The sequence below is a fragment of the Brachycentrus maculatus genome, unplaced genomic scaffold (genome assembly GCF_059751285.1).
Source record: "Brachycentrus maculatus isolate JH-2025_06_01 unplaced genomic scaffold, ASM5975128v1 h1tg001263l, whole genome shotgun sequence".
NCBI lineage: Eukaryota > Metazoa > Arthropoda > Insecta > Trichoptera > Brachycentridae > Brachycentrus > Brachycentrus maculatus.
The window spans coordinates 5,538-22,677 of record NW_028281938.1 but is presented as its reverse complement, the minus strand read 5'-3'; the positions used below and the strand labels follow the sequence as shown (position 1 = coordinate 22,677).

Here is a 17,140-nt window from a genome sequence, read left to right as displayed (position 1 = left end):
AAACATTGCGGCCTTTGAGTTAACTGTGAGCAATGTTTGTACTGATATGTGCAAAGCATTTAAACTGTCAACCTCCCGACTTTTTTAGGGCTACTGCTTGGACAGTTGACTTTTTTCGACAGTTTGAGGAGAATTGCAGGCCAAAAATTTGTTGGATGGCTTAAACATTGTGATCAGCAATGGATTGTGAATGAATAGGGCTGTCCATATCTTCATGCAATATCCAAGGCGGGCAGCTACTTAAAGAAATCTCCTTAATGGGTTGTGCTACACAAACAGAGCCTAACTTCAAAGCTTTTCACTTATTCCGCTCGACTACCCCCTATTCAAATTTCAACAGTGTTGACCAAATAGTTCAACTCCATTTTATGTATTTTAAAGCCAGTACTCATTCATCATAAATGAGCGTATCAATTAGTACCTCCATCCTCCATTCAACTTCCAATAATAATAACTATTGCAATCACCTAAAAGCCATGGCAGTGCCACATAAAGCAGAGGCAATTGATAAGCCCGTCTATAAAAAGATATAGAGATAAAGTAATATCAACTATATATTTCAGACACGTTGAATTGTCTGTCGTTGATATTAATTGGAAATATATATATCAAAAATATCAGATTCTTTGAATTTGGAGGTAAGCCTGTCCGTAGAACTTGCGTGCGACTCTCACTGATATTTTGGATTTTGCGGGTAAGAGTATCGGCTCAGAAAAGATGCTGCCACGAGTTTGCACGCCCGTTCCGCCGGTTAAGCTGATGTTTTTGTGGCAGAGTTTTTATGCATGGTTGAACATCGAGAAAACGCTAATAGGTTCGCCATTGAGCAGAAGATAGCCCTTATCTGGGAATATTGTTTACTTTTATTCAGCAGTTGCTTCGCTATGGTTCTGGAAATTTCTGCCCTCTATGCTATCATAAATGCCTGCTTCGATTTTGTACAACCCACTTGCCATCACAGTAATGAGAGCTTTTCCAGATTTCCATACAAAATTATCAGGCAATGAATTATAGGTTTATTTTTCCCAGTGAATAAGGTCAGCACACTCCTCTTCCCCGTAATACACGTATCGGCTGATGACCAATTGCTGAGACAATTTCAAAATGCTTTTCCTTGTGTTTTGCATAAATTATTGAATGTTTTCATTACCCTGAATCGAATCATTTCGTCGGGAGCTTCGATTCACCACGCCAACATTTTCCTCAATTATTTGGCATAGCATTTTCTACCTTTCTGCAAACTGCTTCCATATGTTTGACTCACTTAGATTAATCATCTCTTTCAACTCATTAGTGGCTTTTTATAGTAGCTTATTTTCTCTACGCTATATTTTGGCTGCAAGAGTTGTCTCAATTTTGTTAATGCTTTCAGAGAGATTCTGCACCATTTTCTTTAGTTTTTTACTGTTATCTGATTCGTCTAAACTTCTGTTATTTGCTTTATTTTTATCGGTGTTTTTTTGTTTTATCCACAAATTCTGCGTCGATGGAGTTGAAAGTAAGGAATTCGTATAATAATTATTATTACTCGCAAGTGTTTCTCGAGGGCCTATATGCCGATTATTGGGGCTTTGACTGAATGCTCTTTCTGTTTTTGCGTAAGTCTCTTCCAATGCAGTGAGCCGTTTGTTAACTTTGCTAAGCTTTCGGTTGTTTTCTTGTTGGAATGTGTCAAATATCATTTGTATATCAGAAGATTTCACAAATCCTGCGAGTTACTTTAGGATGCTCATTCGAAACTCCCTAAATTACGGGTTTTATGAGTCGACTTCTAAGTTTGGTTATGCTTTTGGTAATGTTTTTTGCCGATTTACATTCCGCTAACTGACACTTTTATCCATTTTGTTAATTTTATTCCCTTTATTTATTGTGCCGACATTTAGTTTTTTGGCTGGAGCATTATTCTCATTCTTCTCATAATTTACATGAGCTTAAAGACAGTCAGAGCGTTCCTTGCCCGAAATAAGCCTGCTTTCATACTCCCTAAGTACATTTTCTATTTAATTTTTGCTTAAGCAGTTATTCTACACAAACGCCATCAGCCATTGTTGGTCTTCTCTAATCTTTTTACTAATCTTAACTTCGCTTTCAATCATAGCCTTCTCAGAGAGTGTAATTTTTTCATTGCAGTGTTCCCAAATCTTATTGAGTTATTTGTTTATTTTCGCCTTATTTTCCTAGTGTTATTTCATACGATCCATTTATTCGATTTTCAGGCTGTTTTCATATTGGGTTCGAATGTCGTGGAGTTGCTTTTGAAGTGTCTACTAAGTTATGAAGTTGCTGTGTTCGAGCATCGCTTCTATAATTGTTTTGACTTCTTCAAGCATGGTTTCGTCGAGTCCGTTCGAGATCCCTTTGAATGAGAATGTTGGGTCTTGGAATAGGACTCTTCTCGTAAATGCAGCACTGCTGTTCTTTGATGCTTTGTTGTTATTGCCTTAGTTGCCGATATTTTTAATGAGCCGATGAGCTGATTCGTTTCCAGATTGTTTGATGTTATGCTTCTTACTGAAAGCGCTTTCGGCTATAGACTTCTATTTTGAAGCTTTCCCTTATTTCCATTATTTCCCTTATTTCCCTTCTTTCCTTTATTTACCATATTTCCCTTCTCTTCCTTCTTCGGCCTCTTAATAATCTTTGACATATAGTTAAATTCCCTTAACTTTAATACCCAATTCAGTAATAATTTAATGTGACTTCGCAAGTCTTTCATCCATGTGACCAATTTGATTTTGCATTGCCTTAATAGTCAAATACGCAATCTATGGAACATTCTCCCACTATTTATAATGCTGAACCTGTGTTATAGTAAAGCAACTGATACATTGAGGAAGGAATGCACAATTTGGAAGTAATCTTCAGATGATGTTTATGAGTATTAGCTCATTTGTTTATATATAGCTGGTTGAGTAGTGGTTATTATTATTATATTTGAAATTTGCGTATGTTGTGTATAATATCATATTGACATGAATAGGAATTTAATAGGAATTGTCAATGATAATTTGGGAGGGAATAAATACTCATTATAGTGACAGATTGAACAGTTTAGTTAATATGCATAGATATGATCATTTTTTTTGAATATTGTATTATTTGCATGAATGTGATAGTCTTTTTGCTGATATTTTCGGATTAGGCAGTCCATAAATTTATAATTTGTTGTTCTTAAAAGCGATCCCATATCAATATACTGCGAATAACTTATACAAAGCGGCATTTTGAACAAAAAGGTCGGATATTGTGATTGTGAATGCGATTGTTGAGAATAATACCAATGACAATCCCCAATCATTACAGCGTTTAGTTGTTCAAGATATGCTTAATATATGATACTATAATCTCTAACGCTGTTATTTCCTGCATATAGTATACTGCTACCTATTGATAGAGTACTAAGTTTGTTTATATCACACTTTCTAAGTGAGGTAAGATCAGTGATACTGTTACTACCTTCATTAATTAGCAATTAATATACTCAGCTAAAGTAGTTACGAATTAGAAGAACAAAGCGAGCCATGGCCTAAATTGACTCGATATTATGCTTGCATATGCTTATAGATTTTAATTTATGAAAGCTGATGTTCTTCATTGCTTTGATTATGCCTATAGATTTTGTTTAGGTGTATCTTATATACTTTAATGGGAGAGATTGCTCATTTATAATATTTAGACCAACCATGTTTACACTTTGGAGAGGTATTTACTCATATCGATATTATCTATTGTAACAATCAATAATGTACAGATTATTGTTTTGTTGTTTTCATCTTTAGTTTACATTTAGTTCAGTATTTATGCTGGGATTGACTATTCTGAGCTACAGAGGATTACCATTGCTTTATTCGCTCTCATTCAGCTAATGAAATATTTATTTATTGCTTTATAAATAATCTCGGAATTGTGAGCTGTTTATGTATTCATATTTGTTGATGATATGTATTTATTATTCATATGTACTATATGTATATAGTTATGCTGCAATATAATAATAAAGTATGAGTAGAAAGAAATAAAACTAAAAATGTGACTTAATATTCAGGATTGTCGGATTGATGGACCCCTTCATCTCTTAAAAAGCACAAAAGCCAAAGCATAAGCACTCGAACAGACAAGCATCCAACCCCTAACATCAGCCTAGTCTCAAAGGCAATATCGGTAATAATCGAGCCAATGAAAGCATCTTTAAACATTCGAAATCCATTAAAGTGTAACATGCTCGGGATAAAACCTCCCATCCACACTCTCTGAACACTAAAAACAAACGATAAACCATAAACCAATAGTCAGGGCTCAGGGAATAAGGTATATCAAATAGGCGAGTTAAATTTAAAGAATAGGCGGAAGCTCCTCAGAGTCATGCAAAACTGCAAAAGTAGCTCATCAAAATTTATGATTTGGTGAACGACCAATGTGATAAAAGAAATCTATTCGCAGCGAATTCGATGGTAGATATGCCAATTATGAGGCAATATAATGATGGAAATATGGAGAGAGGTACGGCCAGAAACAGTGATATTGAGAGAAGCACTAGGAGCAATACAGGAAGTGAAATAGTGGGTAATATTAGAGATCATATGAAAAGTAATATGGGAAACAAAATGGGAAGTAATACTGGAAATAATATGGGAAATAATATGGGAAATAATATGGGCAATAATATTGGAAGTAGTATAGGAAGTAATATGGGCGATAACATGGGCAATAATATGGGAAATAATATGAGAGATAGTATGGGAAGTAAAGTAGAAAGTAATAATATGGGAAACAATATGGGAAACAATATAGAAAGAAATATATAAAGCAATATGGGACATAATAATGGAAGTAATATGGGGCATAATATTGAAAATAATATGAGAGATAATATGGGAAGTAATATTGAAAATAATATAAGAGGTAATATGGGAAGCAATATGGGAAATAATATGAAATAGTTTAGCCAAGAATTTATAAATAATTAATATCCTAACCCTCACGCGTAACATGGAAATAACGCAATAAACTTAGGCAAAATTATAGCCTATAGCATTGATGACACAATCCCCAAAAACAGAACAAACAGAAACAGCATTACAAATGCAGTTGCAAATATGACAGATTCTGCAGATTTGTCAAAAAGTGCAATTATATTTAATCGCTACAACCATGCAAACCCTCATTAAAAAATGACACAATCTCAGCATTCTTCAACAAACAGACATATCCCAAAATCTTCCAGATTCGAAAATAACAACACCAGCCCATAGAATCAATTGAATAGAGGAAACTGGCCACGTCAATAAACATCATAGGTATACAATATTTCGGTAGCTTATAAATCACATTAGATTCTATGCCAGAAAATGCCGAGTTATAGATATTAAATAGAGAGCCTAAAAAGATAAATTTAACAGACTAAACAGAAATAGTCGCAGTTATGTGAAGCGAATAATTGTGCAACCCAAACAGAGGTTCGTAAGACCTCAAAATGGAGTTAGATAAGCGCTTCATCAGAAACGAAAGAAAAATAAGGATAGACATCAAATAAATCTCAAAGCCAAAACAATAGAATAATACGTTCACAAAGCTAACTATTTGGGAGTTAAATGAAAAATGGAAAACCATTAAAGTCGGAATCATTGATATCTGCAGACTCGTATAAAAATTAGCCAAAAAGATAATATGTGCAGGAGCAAATGTACCAAAGAAAATAAAGAGGAACTCCTTCAAAAAATTTAGCTGCTTCAGCTTTGTCAGCGTAGCATTTTACATAACGAAAACTGAAGATTTCAAGTTCTGAGAAGATGCTGAAGCAAGCGCATGACTTATAAGTTCAAGTTGTCAGTTCATTGCTGTTTAGAAAATTCTCACAAAAGAGGAATGATGTTTTTGTTTCTAAATGGGCGGATAATCCGTGAAATTTATACCGCAGAAACGCTCCCTTACACACTAGGATTCACTCATATGATTATGTTATCGTTATGAAGCCCTTTGAATAAATATTAACGAATCTGATTTAATTTCGAGGTATTCACATTTGATGAGATAGCCCGAGTTCTTTAGCAATCAATAGCAAATTATGCTCATCAATTAAATTAGTAGAATCCAGAAACTGCCTTGTTTAATATATTATTGGATTCGGCATTAAAAATTAGATTAATTACATTATTTAAATAAGTGGACTATGACTCGCCATAAGACATTGGCATTAATTCTGATCTGCTGTATCCTAATTTTGAGGTAGACACACTCCTGTTCACCTTGTTACGAGCCTAACTAAAACGAAAACTGCAGAACTGGAAGCAGTGATGACATCGAATCACATACACTCCATATGTCTGTTCATCCGCATTTGGATGCGTATTGGATCTTCAACTTCGAAAGCTATTACAATCCAGGTCCAATGATGGAAGGGTGCTTGGCTACTTTAGGAGCAATCGTTTCAATTCTGTGAAATAAATATTTGATACGACACTTCGTGTGCTCACAGAAAGCAAGCTATTTCGGGAAAGTGGAAATATAGGAAGCCAGAAGGCTCATCGCTCGTTTTTAACAGCGAAATGGGGTTCTTTAAGAGGTGGTATTTCGAACAAAATTAGGACAATAAGAAGAAGGTAAAAGAGCTCCTCAAACCAAATATTGGGAAATTGTTGGTGGAGGCTTCGTCGAGCATGATGAAGGATGCGCCTATTACGACGACATCATTGAAAACTATCAAATGGGCCTGCGCTTTTAAAATAAGAGTTTGACTATCAGCCCAAAGCCGCAATTTCTGCCGACTCGTTCGGACATTCGCAAAGCACTCTTGCGATTTTAGCACATTTAGGAATCGAAGGTTTCTTTGTCGAGAGATCTGACGAGCACATTCTAAAACAAAATAAAACGGAGTTCCTTTGGAAAGCAAAATCAGCCAATGGACAATACTACGGTGCACTGCCTACACATATTCGGTGGGCAATTCATGGCTTCGAAGACCAGTTTATCCCAGGCGGATCAAGGTAGTAAAGAATATGCCAAACTAAACAAAGATACATAAAGAATATGCAACTGTAAAACTAATTCCTGGGCAAAATCCTCAAGAGCAGTCACATCATGCGATACTTTGGACACGACTTCCAGATGTTTGACGAGCAGTCATACTATGTGATAGAAGGCATCATGGAGCAATTCTCAATGGAGAAGTGTCGGAAGTTTACAGCAGTCTATGGAAATCCGACTGAATACTTCAAAGTCCTTATGGGCGAAGTGTTCAACAAAGTCAAGCCTCTAGCCACTCGAAGCGAAGATATAATGCCGATTTGGGATTATGACAGCGGCTTATACTGGACAGGCTACTACACCACAGATTCTTACCACAAAAAAAACTATCGCGATGTCAGCCGCTACCTGCATGCCATTCGTAAAGCCTTCCTTCCAGCATACATTTCCTAGCCTTCAACACCTTAGCATAAAAAAGGCTATAAAGAATTGTAATAGCTGGCAGAGATTGTTGCTTATCTTCAGCAGCCACGATGGTATATCCGGAACGAGCAAGTATGAAGTTATGGATGAGTACTAGAAAATGGCAGAAAATAAAATCAACGCTGTCAAATCTACAGTATAGAAGTAAGTCTTTGATGTGTAATTTCCTGCTGAAATCAACAGAAACATCTTCGACTGTGGTATGAATAATGAGTGCACTGTTCCATAATCCGCAAAAGGGGATATCTATTTGAAAGTATTTAACTCAGGAGGACTAATTGTGGGAGATCCAATCATTGTCCATCTTCAATAAGGCCAGGCATATGAACCATAATGCGATTATTATTAAATAAATTGCTTATGCACTGCGTTCCCATGTCCTTGCGCATTGTACATTTTCACCAGAATTTCCACATATACGCTCATTAAATTACGCAAAGTTGAACACCATTTGAAAGATCCCAATCTTATCGCTGAGCTCTCGAAAGAGAATCCTTATTAATCTGTTCCTGCTCTTTAAAGGTCGAGTATAATGCGACACACTTACAGTTGGGATACAAAATAAGAACTATCACATAGGGTATAAAAAATTGAATGGAGAGCCGACACCTCGCAGATATTCTCATCTTTCGAGGTATGGAACATAAGGCGACCGCTCTTTTACAATCCGCAGTGGTAAATATGCCTTAGGCAACAACATAAAAACGGAATAGAACTTCAGCAGAATTCGAAAAGTGCTAAAACTGGAAACAGACTTCATAAAAAGTTCATCATCATTTGGGCGCGATAACAAATGAAAACAGTCATTACAATGTGAACTCGAGAATGAACTAATGGAAAGTAGAGACCTACTCATCAATACAAACTGGGAAGCTCCAAGATGTCTACTTCGAGGTTTATGCTCCCACTTGAAAAACAATAATGTATTCTTCACTGATTCGAATGGATGGCTTGTAATGAAGAGATAACTGCATAAACATGAGGATTATCAGGCTTTTTTCTCTGCTGATAAGTTCGATGAAATTAACGGGAACAGCTATCCGATGACTGCATTCATGTATATGGAAGATGCCGATAGCAAATAGAAGGTCTCAGTTAATACTGATCGGCCACAAGGGGCGATTGTTTACCATGAAGGGACTATTTGGGTAAACTACGATCGGCTTTCTTCGGATGATGGCAAATGGGTTTATGAGCAGACCTCCAAATCTTAATACCAAAAATTCACGCACTACGTAACTGTCGATAATACTGACAATAACTAGAGAAGAATACAACGAAAATACGATGAACCACTGCTTGTACAGGGATATGAAGCTACCACAAATCTGAAAAGCGAACAATAACCATAAAAGAAATAAAAGGAAGCAGATAGAGCCAAATGGTCGGCTCTTTCAGGACTTGAGCATGTTAAATTCTCATTAAAGCCATGGAATGACACAACGGTGACCCTTCGCGTTCATAATCTATATGACACTCAAACCAACACCTTGCATTTATACAGTAAGTCCAAAGGTAAACAAATATCTCCATTTTTGAAATCCTACTATGGTTACGCGATAGAATTCGATTCAATTTAATAAACTTCGCTTGGCGGTAATGTAGAATACTCGGAATTCCTTAAAAACAAATGGAATTGGAACAGTGTTATCAATCTCCGTGAAGAAAACTCCATCTTCAATAAGGTATTTTCAGAGAGGATTACATTGAGGCCACTTTAGATACGAACATTCACGCTGAAGGGTGTACGAATTGGAGAGTAATGTGTCAAATATGAATAACTAACCTAAAGTGCTGTTAGAATTGAATTTCAAATAGATTAAAATAAGCCAATGCCTGTAAGAAGTGCTGAATAAAGAATGAATTAGGTTCGGATCAATGATTATATGCTGCATGGGGACCACTGCAATGAACCATCTCCTGTGTTAAAGAATGAGTCTGCGATTAAGATTACAAATAAAATACCTGAAAAGGTATTCGAACCGATTAAAACTGAACAGCCATCAAATGGTTTTCCAGCTTTTCCTAGCATCATTCAGAAAAGTGATGCGGATATCAATGCAAATGTGAATACAAATGTAAATGCAAATGTAAATGCAAATGTAAATGCAAATACAAATGTAAATGTAAATAAAATTGTCAACTCCAATGTAAACATCAAATAGGAAATCAACACAAAATAAAACCAACCTAACATTCCCGATCCTTCTTCTTCCGAACAATAAAACTAGTTATAAGCAATTTCCAAAAAGATCAAAAACACCGAAGTCTTAACAAAAGAATAAAAGCAGAAGTAATTATTAATTAACAATAGATATTTCGATAATGTTCTCAAAGTAATTGAACTGAACATCCCCAAATGATATATAAATTTATTAAAACATTTGGAGAAGAGATCGATATCTCTCATTTACATATTCACTTAGTTGCATTTATATCGAGCAATAAACCCATTCCTTATAAATGCATTTGCTTTGAATTTAATTAATAGCATGCATGTAATTGGGAATGAACTTTGGATGTTTAAATATAATTAATTTAAATTAAATTCTAAAGAAAAGCTATGAATTTTCAGTATCAAAACTCAGCTCAAATGAACATTCATCCAAATCGGTTCATCAATCAAGGTGTAGCAAGTATGCAGGCTTCTGAGCATCACTCTCGGCCCCACTCGCAGTCTCCTCCTCCTTATTATTCTTCGAATAGCCCCATTACGTATCAGCCGATATAGAATAAAATTAATATGACCCAGCAGCATCGAAGCCCTCAGCCAGTCCGATAGAGTCCGCAGATGAATTCAAATCGAGCTGCTTTCGTTATGCAGCCTTTAAATTTTGAACAGAGGCCATTTCCGAATTCGATAAATTAGTCGAGGGAATCTTTGAAGCCGGATAGTGTAAAGAAGATGGAGAACATTGTTCGTTCGGGGAGATCAAAGGACAACACTCAATCAGGAATATCCTATTTGAATATCCAGGGCGATCATAGCCCATAAAATCAAGCCATGTCTCCTGCTCATCGCTTTAACTATCAAAACCATCATGAAAATCCTCAGATTTTAGCCATGAACAAACCCCATATTGCAAATAAACCCAATATCGCTATTCATAAGCTTCCACTTACTCATTTCAATACCCAAATTGCTCACCCTTAAACTCAACATAATGCAGAAATTGCTCGAAGATCGAGCACTGCCAACAGTTTCTATAGTCACAAAACAAACCTACATCAATAGGCATCGCATTCTCTCCCGAAGAACAATGGAGCCGCGTCTGAATTGAAGGATCCCAGTATAAAGATTATGATCAATGAACGAGAATTGCCCAATCAATAATATCAAAGGCAAGTAATTGGACAAAAGCCGGGCAATGTGAATGCGAATGTGAATGTGAATCGTTCTCCTTCGAACTCCAAAACATCTTAGAATTATCGCCCTCATTCATAGTTTATCAATCAACAAATCAATCCTGCTCATATGGCTACTCATACGGTTACTAATATGGCAACTCATACTGCAACTCGTCCAACAACTCCTACTGTTGCTCATACAACTCATATGGCAACTCATACTGCAACTCGTCCAACAACTCCTACTGTTGCTCATACAACTCATATGGCTGCTCGCCCAACAACTCCTACTGCAACTCACACAACAACTCATATGGCTGCTCAGAATTCACATCCAACAATAGTCCCACAACAACTAAATCCAAATCGACCAGGCGAACAAGAAGAATACAAAAAGATATATTCATCCTATGAGCAATACTTAAAGGAAAAGAAATAAAATAAACATATCAATGAGAGAACAGCAATCATAAAATAAGACAATCTTCGTCCCAATTCAAATAGCAGCCATCACTCAGCCACTCATCCACATACAATCCACCCACATCCAATTAATCACACTCTCATTACCCAGAAAACCCCAAATAGCCGCAACAACCAAAATATAAACCATAAAGTCAGTTAAAATTTAAACCTACAATTCAGCGACAACAACTTATAAAATAACATCCCGTTTCAAAGTCCTCAAAGAATCGATAACTTTGTATTGCAGCAATATGAGAAAAGCAATGGATTAAACACTCTCCAACGAGCAAATGAGTAAAACAATCATAATAGTTCATATTAATAAAAACATTAGTATATTATTGCCTTACAAAACAAATAGGCTCAGCCCGTAAATTTGAATCTTATCGAGCAATCTCACAATGTGGATCGACATATTCGAACTTTAAATAGATAGACTCCAGATCATGTCAGAGGAGAGGGAAATCCTCGAAGTGCCTCTTAAAGTTTAAGCAATCACAGAAGTCCTTCACAATAAAGAAATCAATCATCAGAGAAAGATCAGAAATCAATTGACAGATCTCCTATGAATAAGCAATTTATGGATCGATCGTCAGAGGGCCAAAAATCAATTGGTAGATCCTAAAATGATAGGTAATAAGCAATTGGCGCACTTTCTCGAGATCGAAAAAGAATCGGCAGATCTTCAATAGAAGAAAAGCAGCTAGTTCAATTTTAAGAAGTAAGGCGAGAATCTAAACTAAATTCCTCCAACTCTGAGTTTATATATCAGTAAACTCCAACTGCCCAGTTTCTCAGCCATTTCTATGTCTAAAATACCAAAGGATACAATAAATAACACAATTTATCAGAAAGCAATAACTATGCATCCTTTGAACCGCCATATCATCCTTAATTAAATGGAAAACAGAATTAATTATAGCAAAGGACAACATTTCCAAGGTAGCAATTGCATCAAATATAAAAGAATTCATAGCAGCGCTAACAAAAATTCATCCGATAAACAAACTCATACAGAAACTAACATATTAACAAAAATGAATCAATTTCCAAAACTCTCATGAATTAATCATCGCTCTATCAAGTTCGATCTCACACTTACCTTGCGGCAAATTCCCATGAAAATGCAGAAGATCCTCAATTGAGCAACTTTACATAAATCATTGAAGCCATAAACCGCATATATAATTTGGAAAAGCAAAAAGGAGTATAAAAAATAAGGAAAACATATTCACGCGCTGTTGCGATATGATATCAATATTCATTCATTCAAAATTGTCCCAATTAGCTAATACATTTATTTATTTCTTTACTTCAGCAGCCTTTAAATATGTCGAATTCCTCAATATAATAATCTCACAATTACACCATTTGATAAATATAAATATAAATATGTGCTCTGTTAATCTGTATGTATGATTGAAATATTTAAATATGATCGGCAAGGACAACGAGGACAAGAAAGGCAAGAAACAAAAGAATAAGGATACCTTCCGGCAATAGCTTAGTGAAAAGCAGAAGAAAGATATAAAGGAGGCATTTGATTTATTTGATGCTGATGGCTCGGGAGTCATTGATATTAAATAATTGAAGGTAGCTCTCAGGGCTTTGGGTTTCGAGCCCAAGAAGGATGAAATCAAGAAGCTTATTTCTGACCTGAGCAATGAACAAAAAGACAAAGAGAACACCAACACCATCGACTACACTTAATTCTTACAGATAATGACTGCCAAGATGAATGAGAAAGAGTCTGAAGAATAAATCAAAAGGGCATTTCAGTTGTTTGCATTTGACGATAAGAAAAGCATCTCATTTGACAATCTCAAGAAGATCGCGATGGAGCTCGGCGAAACTATGACAGACGATGAGCTTAAACTGATGTTATCATAGGCAAATGGAGGAGAGAAGATGATGGTGGTGACTGAATAGCAGTTTGCGCAGGTTTTAACACGTGCAACCAACATTTGACATGCTCTGTATTGTTAAAGAATCGAACTCTGTTATGCAACCACTATTAAACGTTACATAAATAATTTAAAGAAGAGATTGGAAAGCTATATTTTAGAAAAGAGATTGGAAAGTGACATAGCTCTTCCTATGGACTTATTTACTATAAATTTCCCTTTCAATGAGCTTTAAAATACATACAGCTTCCACGAAGTGAGAAACTCACATTAATTTTCCCTGAAATAAATAAGCTGAAATTCTGATTAAATATTAATTAATGTAATTAATGTGATTAAAATGAATTATAATTGAAATAAGTCAGATTGAAAATCAAGAAATATCGCATAACAATTTCAGGTAACAATTGACACTATTCATTTTATTAGGAACGTTTCCGATTTATTCCAATGTTCTGGGCGACTCTCAACTTCAAAACGATTGCGTGTTCATATGATAACCCATCTTGCAAAAACAGGCATTGACTATTGATTGGCTTCTTTAATTATTTGGCGAAACAGTTGACAAATTCCAATTGTGAGCTAGATACGCAAGCTCTCCATGTTACTCCTTAGGTAATTTGAAATCAAACAGGAGAGAAGATGTGGGGTACTCTTCTCATCCTGCTTGATAATTTAATTAACATCAACATGATCACTAAATAACATTAATCTTATAACATATCAATTTATTTATTATGGCATCATGTTACTGGATAAATATTTAAAACTACCTTAAATCCTCATTGAACTTAAAATCCCTTTTGCGAATAAACGATCCTCCGAACTCGAACCCAAAAAAAGATTGTTTTCACCTTTCATTTAGTTTCACAGAATCGCCCAATTTCGAGACAATAGAGGGAGGAGAGATAAATTTTTATTAATGATACTGATCTTATAAAAAGAACTATAAGTTTCATTTCAATGAATGTACTCATTTGTTCGATTATACAATAGAAAATCGCTATTATTATCTCAGTCGAAATGAAATATTTTCCAGCAATGCTGTGGACACTCGCGGCCTTCACACTTTTTCAAGTATAAAGTGTAAACTATACCTCTTGCAATAATGGCAGCATATCGATATCAACCATGGCGGGAAATGATACTCTAATGAACATTAATGTAGATGTGTGTCACATCGCCATCGGTAGCATCAGTGGGAATGCCTCGATCCAAAATATCTCTTATACAGGAAACCTAATTATTAGTAGTTCAATGCCATCCACAAGCATAAAGGATGTTAGCATATCAAAACTATAATTTGCCACAATAGATGAAACCATCATTGAGAATCTCACAGGATAATTGTCAGGAAACAACGCCTTTCGCTCCACAATCAAAAATTTGAGTGGGCCATTTATCTTTAATTAGGCGGACACTCTATTCATTGATAATATGACAGGCATAATAAATGGAAACCAATTAGCAAATTCTTCCATCAAAAACATGGCATAATGCGACATTAGATTGAATCGACTCATAAACACGACAATAAGCAACATAGGAGTATTTATAATGAATGTCATGAACAATATGTAAGGGTCGACAATAGAAAACATCAGTGGCGGAGGAAATATTACCATTAACCAAGCATTCGGAGTAAACCTTCTGACTAACATTACCGTAGATTCGATCCAAATAACAACTACGGAGGGGCCGACCACGATATCGAACAGCTCAGTCGGAAACATCACGATAAGCAATCCGAGTAATAACACGGTAATACAACACACTATGGTTTCAAATTCTATTACGATCGGAAATTCGACAACAGGAATGTCGACCATATTTTGGAATCGGAGAATAGAGAACGAGACCATAGGCGGCATACTAATAGTGAACGTAACATTGGGCACGTCAGAATCGAACAACACGGAAGCGAACAACACGGAAGCGAACAGCACGGAAGCGAACAACAACGCGACAGAGAACAATGTTACTCTAAACTCAGTCCATTTGATCATTAACTTAGATGTCAGGACAGAGGAGTCAGAGAAAGGCCTCACACTACACAGCGATTTTGCATACTCTTCAGACTTCGCCGATTATTTGAAAACAAATGCGATGGTCAGCATCCAACAAAAATGGTAGCGATAAGTTGACTACTCGAATGATGAAAGTGGCTACCTGGTAATCAAAATGACCCTACAGAATCGCTCTGACCTGAACTTTCTCTAAGTGAGCCTATCTCGCGATTCCCCTCAATTTAAGGATTACCGCTCAATAGCATTTGCGATCAAAAAGAATAAAGGATACTTCTAAACGCTGTAAGCCGGCGAGGTGGCGACTCTCGGCGTAATTGAAAGGATGATATTAATGGAAGGTGCCGCCATTTTATTAATGCAGAAATATATTGAGGCGTCCTTTTGCTCATACTTTATCCTGGGAATTATCAACTTCTGGAACGTGAGTTTGATGTATTACTTTCTGCCAATAAAAACCTTCTCTTACTTCGCCCGGAATATTTACGAGTCGCTCCTGAAATTCATCTAAGCAAATGGAAGCATTCTGTCTTTGGCGAATGATTGGTTCGGCCTTACAGTTGATTTGAGGGCGATCGAGGTGCTAATTCCTAATGAAATGCAGTATGAAAAAGATGGGTTCGCTTGGTTTGGGAGCTATGACTTCACAACGAACATATTTTCAAGCAACATCGAAAATGCGCTTCTTGTGTTACTTCTTTTAGTCAAAATGGGTTTGCTGAAACTGTTTCTCACTGCCAACCCCTTTCACATCCAGGAAAAACTCAAAATCAACGTTAATTACGCGGCTGTTTTTATCGGAGAACTTCTCGGAATGAGCCCTTTTATTCTTGTGTCGTCATTTACTGCCTTAATGACGAGCGCCGAGGAGCCATTAGACCGGCTGATGAAAATCGGGCATTGCCTATTAATGTTCATGCCGATGCTCTTAATTCCATTGTCCTATGCTTATGGCCACAAAAAAAGGACTCAGTGTGCTGCTAAAAAAGCTGAAGAAGCCGACGATGCTGAAGAAGCCAAAGAAGCCAAAAAAGCTGAAGAAGCCAAAAAAGCTGAAAATGAATAATATGAGAAAAGACAAAGAAAAATTGAAAAGTAATAAATTATTGACAATTATTGCTACACCAATGGGCTGACCCTAAACATTCTGATTCCGTTTCTGCTGATGATTGGATCAGTATAACTCTTTCTGGTTGTAATTTTCGTGGTGCTTATTTACAAAATAGCGTACATCATCAGCAAAAGAAGAACAATTCCAAGGCTGAAATTCGTGCTCACTTTGATTAGCAGCTTGGTTTGGATAGTTTACCATTCGGCGTTTACTGTTCTGTTTCTACTGAGCAAAAGCATAGATAACGGATGGTTTTAAAAGGATATATGCTTAGAAACTTCCAAATTCTTTGGCTTAGTTATTCTGACGACATTACTTTTGGGAGGATTTTATGAAATTCTGAGATTTCTCATTGAGTTCGTAGCGTTTATTTTTGACGTATGTAAACAAATTTGTCGGAGTACTCGAAATAAAGTGAATCCACTCACAGAAATTGTTTAAAACAAGCCAAAGCCCAAATTAGGACATCATCCTAATTCAATACCAAAGCCCAAACAAAAGCGTGAAAAAGAAGATGAAGATGAAAATCAAGATGAAGATAAAGGTAAAGGCATAGATAAAGGCATAGATAAAGGCATAGATAAAGGCAAATCTAACAATAAACATAAAAAGAAAAATAATCAATTGATGCCACAAATTAAAAAGAACTAATAAGAAGCCTTCAAATAAGTTTAGAAAAAGGATTATAGCACAAAAGCAGGTCGCAAACATTTAATATCAAATTCAAAGTAGAAGTCTGTTAAAGATGCGGTTTAAAAAAAATAGCCCTGTCTAAAATAATTCCCCAACAAACAAAGTGTGCATTCAGTCATAAAAAATAAAGCAGAGGAAGGCGTTCGGTA

At 36.0% G+C, this 17,140-nt stretch overlaps 1 pseudogene; it reads left to right on the top strand.

Moving 5' to 3' along the window:
• The first annotated feature begins 12,693 nt into the window (after positions 1–12,693).
• On the top strand, positions 12,694–13,227 carry LOC148299250 (uncharacterized; annotated as a pseudogene).
• The last annotated feature ends 3,913 nt before the right edge of the window (positions 13,228–17,140 follow it).